At 38.5% G+C, this 10,836-nt stretch overlaps 1 protein-coding gene across 1 annotated transcript in view; it reads right to left on the bottom strand.

Moving 5' to 3' along the window:
- NDP (norrin cystine knot growth factor NDP) overlaps positions 1-6,804 on the bottom strand; it is a 25,103-nt gene extending 18,299 nt beyond the window's left edge. Inside the window, exon 1 of the mRNA XM_032795763.2 lies at positions 6,554-6,804. The gene's annotated coding sequence lies outside the window, so the exon portion shown is untranslated. The remainder of the gene's footprint in view (positions 1-6,553) is intronic.
- Between the last annotated feature and the right edge of the window lie 4,032 nt (positions 6,805-10,836).

Below are 10,836 nucleotides of genomic sequence, written 5' to 3'. Positions count from 1 at the left end.
GGCCCTGGGCTGGAACCCGGAGTAGAGGGCGGGCCCAGGTTCCCCCCAAACCTCCCAACTCCTGACCAGACACTGGAGGAGCTGACCCAGTCTGTGGGTTCCACAAGAAGGGAAGATCACTGAGATGAACAAATCTGCCAATAAGCGCAGGACCCACCAAGGTAGAGGAGGAACTTTGTCACACACCTTGTAGTATGAAATTGCCTTAGAATCAGATCCAGCATGCTAAGTATCACCTACTGTAGGAAAAGACGCTACTCATTTTTCAATACTTTTTAAAGCCCCCTGCTTTGGAGTGATGAAAATGTTAGACACATTAAAATCTTTTGAACACTGTGATTTTTTGAAAGTCTGTCTTAGTATCTTTACGAATCTAGTGAGGGACACCAAGAGCCTCAGTCTCCAGCCTTTTATACCAGTCTGAGTTCAGTGCCACCAGCAGCAAACCAGTGTAATGAAATAGTGAAAAATGCACAGAGGCTCAATAAGGAAAAGACTACTAACTGAAAAGCCAGAGCAGAGAAAATAAGAGCTTGAAAGAACAAATAAAGACAGGAGAAAGGTAAATGGGCTAAAGGAAGGTACTTAAATCTCTGGATCTTCTAGCAAAGAAAATGCATCTTTTAGCAGTACTGAGACAGTACCATAATTTTCATCCTACCAAACAGCAAATGTAGTATGCTAGGCTTTAAAAATGGGATGATGGACCCTAACGCTGAAGATTCAGAAACTTTCAATTATTGTCATAACATTTAAAGAAACCTCACAAATTTCATTTTCTGATTCAAGTCTTATCTGCTTGTCTAATATTGCAGTACAAAATGCCAGTGGACTAGAAACATTAGTGGCACTGTCATATTACACTGAGAGGAGTGAGGGAAAAGTGAACAGTATTTGCAGCAAATATAGCACAAGATCCCTATGCTGCAAATACACATACAAGTAACTGTATGAACAAGAGCTGTGCCATTGAGTTTAACAATACTATTGACCAAAGACAAAGCATAAGTGTTTACAGGATTGGGGTCTAGTGCATGAAGTGGGCCAAACTAAGGTGAATAGCTCTGGAACCAGGCGAGTAGCATTCTTTTAAGTCTTCTGGAGTATTGTCCATCCTTTAGTTGCTGTGGGAAACAAACAGATACAGGCCTTCGTGACTGCAGTCTTGAAATGGCGACCAGAAGTGGGTACTATGGGCTGCCTGGCACACTGCCAGTGGACAGAGCCAGACAGAAATGTAGGAAGGTTTTTAATATACTCCCAAAGAAAACCATCGATGGACAAAAGAGGGGTTGTATTTTTACCCTTTCCCTTCATGCTGCCAGGAGACTTTAAATAGATTCCCCTAGTAGCTTCTGTACAATACCTTCCATCAGAGCCCAAGAGCTGGTCGAGCTTTGTGGCAAAGCCTCCGGCAAGTACTGATTTTGATAGAGATGCACTAAACTTGTATTCTTGCATTATTCTAATTTAGAATGAATTTGGGGCAGTTTTGTAAAGGGTAATCCAGCTCCCGCAATGAGGAAAAGAAAAGGGAAGAATACGTTTTCACACCTTTTAGTACAGAGCAAATGAATAGCATCATTTATGAGTGAAGCTCGGTGCATAAGATTGATTTTTTTTAATAGGGAATTGTAGCTCTGCACTGAATACACTTCTTCACAATAACTCAGACAAGTGTCTGTCCTCCTAGTGAAAATACTCACATCCAAACTTTGACTTTGGCTTTAGTTTCTATTGTTGACTCTACTTTAGTCTAACAGCTCAACATAATGTTTGTACAATGCCTTTCACAATGGGGTCCTGGTCCATGACCAGGGGTCCTAGGTGTGATGGTAATACAATTAATAAATAGTAATAATAATGTCATGAAAAAATATTGACCGAGTTAAAAGTTGCCTTGAGGCCTAGCACTGCTTGAAGGCATTAGAATATGTGTACGGTATATTTTAGCATTACAAAGAGGTGGGAATTTCTGATTCTATGGTATTTATTACGCTAGATGCCTGTTAAGTAAGATCTGATTTTATTTATTTATTTTTAGGTTCTGAGAGAGCTTCAGTTATTAGCAGCCATCGGAAACTCCTTTTCTTCTGTCCTCTCCCTAACATGTTCGGGTCCAAATCCTGTACTCCTTTATACTCTCAGTCCTTGTTCAGGAAAAATTCCCATTGATGTCCATAAGAATTTGACCAAGTGAATAAAAAACTGATTACGAACTGCAGGATTTGGTTCATGATAGCAATACATGCATTGTAATAAGAGGAACCGTCTAGTTCCCACTCAATTTGAGCCCCACTACTATGACAGTGATGCAAGTATCACTGTCCTGGTATGTTTAACCTTTGCCAAACCATAGCAGGAGCATTAACTCCAATCCTAAACTCATATGTCTTAAAGGGCAGCATAACCCACATCGCCTCTACAGTGCCACTTGAAAGTGGTTTACAGCTCAGTTATAATATGCATGCAAATCTTAGCAGCAGAAACCTTAACAATGATTGATGTAAAGAAAAGTTACTAGAATAATATTGATCTTGTGGAATTTCTCATAGCTGTGTTTCCTTTATATTAGTTGGTCTAAGTACTCTGCAAACAAATGGTGTGATACGAGAAGAAAGACTTTGTTGCCTACAGTATAAGAGGACTCTAGTCAGATATACCACGCAGTATAAATCCAGTAAATAGGATGAGAGCTGATGGTGTTTAGAAGTGGTAGTGCCAGTGCTACCCGAATTCTATTTGAATTAGATTATGTGAAAAAAGAAGGAATATATAGACTACCAGCTGCTCAAAGGCTTACTACAACCTTGCTTTTATTGTTCTGCTAAGTTAGAGATGTGGCATCAGAGGGATTCCAAACATACCATTACTGAGAAATTTTAATATGTTCCACGCTGACACATATAAAAAGGAAATAACAGCTGATCATAGTCAGAGCAGGCGACAGCACCTCTCAACAGGCGTGTACAGAATTGTGGGAAATTAGGACGATCTGCTCATCTGCAGAGAGACACGTGAATGAGCTAATCTGATTGCATCCAAACTTTTATCCAGGAATTAACATGAGTTACAGTGCAATAAGCATTCAGTGGTAAAGCCAGACAACAGTAAACAAAATAACAAAGGGTAGAGAGCAGTTGAATTGGGCACTACTATTCACTCTCGAATGAGCCAAGAACATAAGGACGTTCCATGAAATTGAAAGGCAGCAAATTTAAAACTGATGAAAAGGAAACACACTTACAACATACAAACAACATACAATCAGCTTGTGGAACTCAAATCCCCACGGTATCATTGAGGTCAAGAACTAAGATGGGTTCAAGAAAGTATTGGACATTTATACAGCTAATGTGAGCATCCAGCATTACAATAATAAAAATTTGTAAAGACTTTTGGAAGGATTACAAACCCTCATGCTTTAGGGCATAAACCAACCAACTTCCTGATGGAGTTAGGAAGAAACCCCCTGTGGGCAGGTTATTACATAGCTGCCCACTACGAAGTTTTTGATACCTTCCTTTGAAGTAGATGGCTCTAGCCACTGTCAGAGACAGAATATCCAATAAACTGGGCCAGTGGTCCAATCTAGAATGATCATTCCTCTGATATTAAAACCAAGAGTGCCAATTATCTCCTGAAAATGGCCAAAGTGCAAGGTATTAGAGGCACAGGGACTTTCAATTCAATTCAATTTGAAAAATATGTTTTCTTTTTAAATCTACTATAATTTTTGTAAAAATAAATGGTCTGATGACTTAACAACAGCACCGCACTGCAAGCTTATTCAGGCACATCCAGGTTGAGGAACAACCTCGAGTTTCTCACTTCCTCATTCTTTTCAGAGCAGATAAGTCAGAGAGGTGATGTGGTCAGATCTCAGGAGATACAATGAATGGAGTTGACTACACGAGCACTTCTTGTTGAATGAGTCATTGAGCGTGCCTCACATCCCTCCCACCTGAAGGAACAGTGTTGCAATCTCACCAATCAAAATAGAAGGCAAGGATAAACTGGCAATTTCATTGACTCCTATGGCACATCTGAACCTATTTGGGTTAGACCGATTGCTACTGTGCAGATTACCCATGCTTAGATGGCTGAATGGAAAACTACTACTATAAAAATCAAACGGTACTGGTATAGTGAATGATGATATTGCTATGCTATCCAAGCAAGGGTAATTTACATACATGCATCTGTTTACAAATGAGTGGTATATGAAAAAACTGAATTCTAAGAAGCCGCACTGGTAGGAGATGATCTGAATAATGATCTCATAAAAGAGTGGCACAGTAGCTGGCTGACATCCATAGTTAATTGGCTTCATAATAATAAAATTCCATTTTCATTATGTAAACTTGTAGCAACAAAATCTATTTAATCCCCTTTATGTCTTATCTGAAAGATACTCAATGAGATATTTATCCTGGAAGTAAGATTTCATTATTCCAGCAAGAGAATGTCAATGTATATGTCATATGGGCCAGATTGTGAATCTCTGATTCAAGCTGGTAAGCAGTTACTCACAGAAGTAGTTTTATTGAAATCCATGGAGCTATTCATGTGCATAGCTGCTCATTAGCATGACTCAGGGTCTCACAATCTGAGCAAAAGCAAGTATTACTAGCAATGAAAAAAGCAGATCCCACGAAAACAAATTGTTCTTATAAATAAGGACAAATAACAGAACAGTATCTGTTATACCCACATGGACTGACCCTAACAGGCATCTGGGCTGCTTCCATTAGGAAATCATTACATGATGCAGCACTGGTATGAAGTGAATTTGTACTTAGTGTTGTTTTAATTTATCACTTCAAATGTGCTCTTTAGCTCCAGTACATACTGACTCTTGCATGCACCAATTATGACAGGTTGCATTGAAAGTTACTACAAATTGCTAACAATCCTTGGCAGTCATATGACACTCTTCATCTTTAAAAAGAAGTACAGATATTAATAAATTAACCTTCTCAGGTAGGTACAGTAGGGATGTACTATTATGCCTTTTCTTACAGACCAGGAAATTAGGGTCACCAGACAGCAAATGTGAAAAATCGGGACGGGGTGGGGGGTAATAGGAGCCAATATGTGAAAAAACTCCAAATATCGGGACTGTCCCTATAAAATCGGGACATCTGGTCACCCTACAGAAAATTGATGTAGAGAGTTTAAATCAGCTTCAGAACTGAGATTAGAATTCTGGCCCCGTGTCCCATGTCCTAACTGCCAGACCACGTCTCTCTCCCTCCAAAATGAATATTCACCTCCATGTAAAACACTTTTCTCACCCAAGCTTTCTTTCCAGGGCTGCTTCGTCAATTCCAGGTACTTTCATTCATATCATTAAAGTGAAAATGGGATGCCACATTTTCAACAGTCCGTCTCTGTTATTGTGATTATTGCTATTTAATCTGCTGATTCCAACCTTCCCAAGATTCTTGCACTGACCTGAATCTCAGCAGCTACATGGGACTTTTTTCTTTAATCAAGTTCTGATTGGACTTTATCCATTACAATGGGCACCAGTTATACAGTACTGTGATATATTATTCGGTTCACAGCCATAGTCTTCTTTTGTCCCAAGCACATAGAAAACAGCTCTGTTCATGCTTCTTGCAGTGACACTCTTCTTAAAGAGACATTTTACCCTGCAAAACCATGATTTCAGGGTACTGAAAGAGCCTTTATACCTCCTGGCAGGCGTTTTGAGGTCTCGTAGATTGTCACCGAAAGCAGTGCCCTGCTGAGCATCCTCCAGTTTGAGCTGCTGAACGCACATCCACACTGCATTATTTGTTGTGCTGAAGGGTAAACTGATTACTAAATATACCCCTCAGTGCTACAGCCAAGACAAACACTGTGGATTTCCTCGCCGCTTTTAGCCAATCAAAAATGACATACATTAAATCCATCCTAATCCATAACCAGTGCTATGCAATCCATGGCAAAGCTGCCCAGAAGTTTGGTTAAATAATAACGTGCAAATTAAAAGTGCTCCTGCAAAGCATGACACACAAAGCTAGAAATAAATATTGCCGATTGTTTCAAATTATTCTAAGCACTCCATCAGATGACTGGCAAGAGAGCAGCATATATAAGTACTAACAAAAGTAAAGAGTTCAATTTTAAACTAGCAGGCTTGGAGCTCTATTGTAATGGGACAAAGACAGTCCTGGAGATATTATAGTTCTTTCTATGAATTCAGGACAGAATCAAGTGCCTCTATTCCTCCCAAATTTATACAAATGAGAATCAATGCAAAGTTACAAAAAGAAATGTATTTGATCGTTTTATCCAGAACCACAATACACTGCCTGTTTTTCTTCCCAGAGATTTCACATAGACATCCTCAGACAGATGTGTAATTAAGGAAATAATAATAAGATGATGTAGGTAGGAGAACTGAAGTCATTTTTTAAATGAATACACTTTATTTTAAACATGCTATTTGGTGAACATGTATTTGTCAAATAAATAAATTAAATGCTTAGTTTAAGTACATGTAATACCCAAAATATGAGTAAGCGTTTATTTGTGTGCATACCTTTGGAAAATGTGCCGCTCCTTCCTTCCCTCACACTCTTCTGAGAGCGAAAGAGAGGTCCTGTTACTTCCAAATGCTTTTGTTCTTCTGTCCCTCTGTCACATGGCTTGCCTTTTATATTTGCAACACACAAAAGTTAGGGCTGTTGTTTGAGAGAGAGAGAGGGAGCGAGAGAGGGAGAGAGAATGTCAAATGGAAAAGTGCCATTGCAGTCATATATCAATCAGGCGAGCGGCAGCAGCAGCTCACTGGCAAATGGGAATTCCACAGAAATGTGAAGCTCTTGTTATCTGAGAAATCACTAAACACCACCAGCCAAGCTCGCCTATTCAGGGACTTCTTATTGGAGAGCCAAGAAAGAGAAGTAAATGCACTTTTTTTCATTTAAATTCATGAGCTATCTTGTTGTGGCATAAAAGGGAATGAAGTAAATGTCCTGAATTTACTTCACTCCAAAATAAACGTACAGTATCTGAGATAATACAGTGAGCATGAGGTGTAAGATAATTAGAGCTGAGCAAATAATTTGTAATAAATAATTTGACCACTTAAGCCTCTGTTTGTGTTTGGATAATACCGACAAGACAACAGAATTTTCTTTGATTTATTCATGATCCTTTTTAAAAAAAAAAACCAAAACTCTACAAACTGACTCCAGATATTCTGAATTCAAGCTGTGTGTTCTTACTGCAATTGGCCAGATAAGTCACATGCTGTTTTTTCGGTTCTCTGATTGAATGAGTGGGTAAATATTTCCAACATAAATGTGTGTGTGTACCAATCTAAAATTCAGTTTCTGCAAATAATCTTCCCCACAATTCTGAAATTACAAACAAATATTTTCATTTTTTTTTATTTTCCATTAATCACTGTCTTCTGAAGAGTGTAACCTTTGATAAATGATGATTCTTCAATCCATTTTGTTTAGGCATTCTGTCTGAGACATGCAAACATAACTGTTCAGTCTCTCAGGGAATGAAGACAGATCTAAACTACCGAAAATATGACACAAACAACAAATGCATCATAAATTTGTCTAGTTACACTCATTTCAGTAGTTGTGAAATCATTGTCTTGCCTTCCCCTAAGTTACAATATATGTTTCATTCCATTGCTACAGAATGTTAGATTCCCATTATTAGTGCAACAATGCACAAGTAACAACGAAGCTATCTTGCTAAATAAAAATAAATTGATAATCTTGGCTGTGATTCCGGAGCGTACCTAGCCATTCACAAGATGTACCTGATCAGAATCAATGACGATAAGATGGATGGAGTCCTGAGTTGATAGTGTTCAAACACTAAAGAAAAGTTGGTATTTGATGGATGTTGTTATTAGCTAAATGTCTTATGTGGTAGAATATCAAAGAACAGATGGAAATTATGCCTTAAAAACAGAATAATCTAAAAGGGGAATGGTTCATATATGAGTAAGCATCATGGCAACAATAAACAGTATTTGGCTTAATTTTTCTTGGAGTCAGATTTGGCTGGAGGTTAAACAACAAACCACTGTAGTATTATATCCTCAGAATTTGAATTTCAGCCAGCTTTTTATTTGTTCCTTTCTCTACATCAGCCCATCCTTTCTCTCAGATGCCTTCTTGACATTTAACATATGTGAACAAACTCTGTGACTCCCTCCCAGCAGTCACTAATATAGTAGCATTGATCCCCTCAGTATGGGAAGATGGAAAACATACTCTAAATTCTCTATCTAGAGCACCTTTCATTTTATTTGAGTGCTGGTACAACAGTGATGCTCAGGTACCTCAATTAACCTGACTAGAATAGACTACGTTGTTTTCTAAACCTGCCATTTTTACATAATATAGTTCTAATAAACTTGTAAAACTAAATGTACCCAAAGATTTTTCTTGTTATTGCTGTCAGATCTATAATACAAATACAAGTCTCTTCAGTTTTCCAATGGAAAGAGAGTGGTACAAGTTTCCATGCTCTGGTTCCTTGCACAAAGGAATTGCAATATGGAAGATTAGAAACTATTTAAATATTATAAGAATGAAATCTTTCATGAGACATCAGATGTTATGTCCACAATCATTACTAAACATAACTTTTCCTAGATTCTTTATTGTTGCTATCTTGGCATGGAACCTTCATGTATTCTATAGCAGAGCCTATCTATATTGACTGATAGTTGTCTATTAAGTGCCATGCACACTTATGGTATTAAGTGAATAATAATAGGAGTGTCTACTGCTGAAAATTAATGATGGTTTGTTTCCTAGTACAGCTACGAATTCCTAGTAATGCAAAATTCAAAACTTAAATATTGGGACAAATAGTTAAAAGCAACCTCTAAATTTTCACCTCCAATTTAGCATCCATTTCTAGGCGCAAATGATAACATATTGACATCTTCTTACCTACCTGACCTTGAAAATCATGTAGTTAAGACTCAGTATATAATAATTTGCAATCTCAGAATTGCACTTCTAGGTGATTGCAGGGACAAAATTAGTAGCACAAAATTAGAATCCCCTGTAAAAATATGGTCCATATTTGTTAACAACTTCTAGCTCTTCATGACATCAATCATTGGGGCTAGTCCTACCACATAAAAAGGGAAATGAGGAGGAAACAAATTAAAAAGGAAGTCTCAAGGACTTGGGGACATATTTCTAAGGGTATTTAGGCACCTAAAGATGCAGATGGATGGCTAGTAAGATTTTCAAAAACACCTAAGGAGGTTAAATGCCTAATATCCATTGAAATCAGTCTGAAAAAATTGGCAGTTTAAGTCCTGATCCTGCAATAAATATTCTGGTGGTGGATCCTGCATCTGCACGGAGTCCCACTGACTGAAAGGATTCTGTCCACACAGAGTTTCTTGCAGGATCAGGGCCTTATTGTCTGTTCCAGTACATTCTTCTGTGGCATATTCTTGTACTTGTAATAAACAACTCATATTAACCTACAGAAAGTCACTATTTTAGAATTTCTTATAGTACAGTAGGGGTGAAATCCTGGTACCCACTGATATCAACAGGGCCAGGATTTCACCTTCTGTGTCACAGATTTATTTTGGCACGCATTCAGACTTCTACAGACAAATCAATTTGTTTTTAATGTCAGGTAGTCTCCTACATTGCCATAAAAAACCCTTTTCTTTGGCAATTCTCCACTCTCAGCTGTAACATCTCTTTTTAGTTATGGAATATTTTCTCAGAACTAATACCAGGTGTGCTCAGATGGCAACCATTCATCTTGAAAGACATTGATGTAAGTGCCAGAGCAGTTCAGTTACTCTGTCATGCTGCCGCATCACGAGTGACTAAAAAGTCCAGTTCTTGAGCAACTGTCCTCGCCACAAATAGTGCAGGCATAAGGCACAGGGCCAGAGGATGAAACCTGCATGCTACTAGCTTGAGGCCTACTGTACTCTCCTCTCTTTGCTTTCCTCTCTTAAGACCTTTGACTTCCTGGCACAGTGCAGCCCTTCAGCTAGCAAAGCTGCATCTGCTCCGCTTGAGGTGTTGGCATTGAAAGTTTTCAAGTTCCTCTTGAAAATGCCCCTGAACCTGAGTCTAGGTCAATTCAGTGGCCTTGGAACATCTGCAAGTTCTCCATACAGGAGATCCTTTTGAATGCGTCCAATGTCCATCCAGTAAGAAAGCCAACATAAACATCTGCGTTTAAGAGTAGTGACTAGACTTGTCAATTTTACTTTCTCATGGACTTTGGAGTCAGGAACTTTTATTTCCCATTTGATATTTAGAATACAGCCAAGATAGGAATGTGGAAGGTGTTTAGCCTTCTCTCATGCCTGCTGCAGGTAATCCAGGTCTTGCCACCATACAGCAGAATGCTCAAAATACATATCTGGTAGACCTGTATCTTGGTTTTCATGTTATCCCATGCACATACTTGGTCAGTTAGCCGAGCTTTAGCTGCCTTTCTGATGTGAGAATTTCTGGTAGCTGCCTTTCTGACGTGAGAATTAAGCTAGTCATCTAGAGATGAGGGATCCAATACAGTTGATCATAGATAGCAGAACTTGTGCCCAACTTCTATCATGGGGTTAGCTATTGAAATCACTGGAGTAGTCAACACACCTTGTGCCATAATCATTGTCTTCTTTAGACTACTGGTTAAATCCAAATTCATTACAAACTAGCACAAAGCTATTGCAAAGTTGCTGAAACTCCTCTTCATTGTGTGTGATGAGCACTGCATTGTCACCAAAAGCAACTTTGTTATCAGCAGGTGTTTGACTTTGCTTTTTTTGCTAATAAGTACAATTTTGAACAGTTTTCC

This window comes from Chelonoidis abingdonii, chromosome 1 (genome assembly GCF_003597395.2).
Source record: "Chelonoidis abingdonii isolate Lonesome George chromosome 1, CheloAbing_2.0, whole genome shotgun sequence".
Taxonomy (NCBI): Eukaryota; Metazoa; Chordata; order Testudines; family Testudinidae; genus Chelonoidis; species Chelonoidis abingdonii.
The sequence above is the reverse complement of the archived record's forward strand: the minus strand, read 5'-3'. Positions and strand labels throughout refer to the sequence as shown.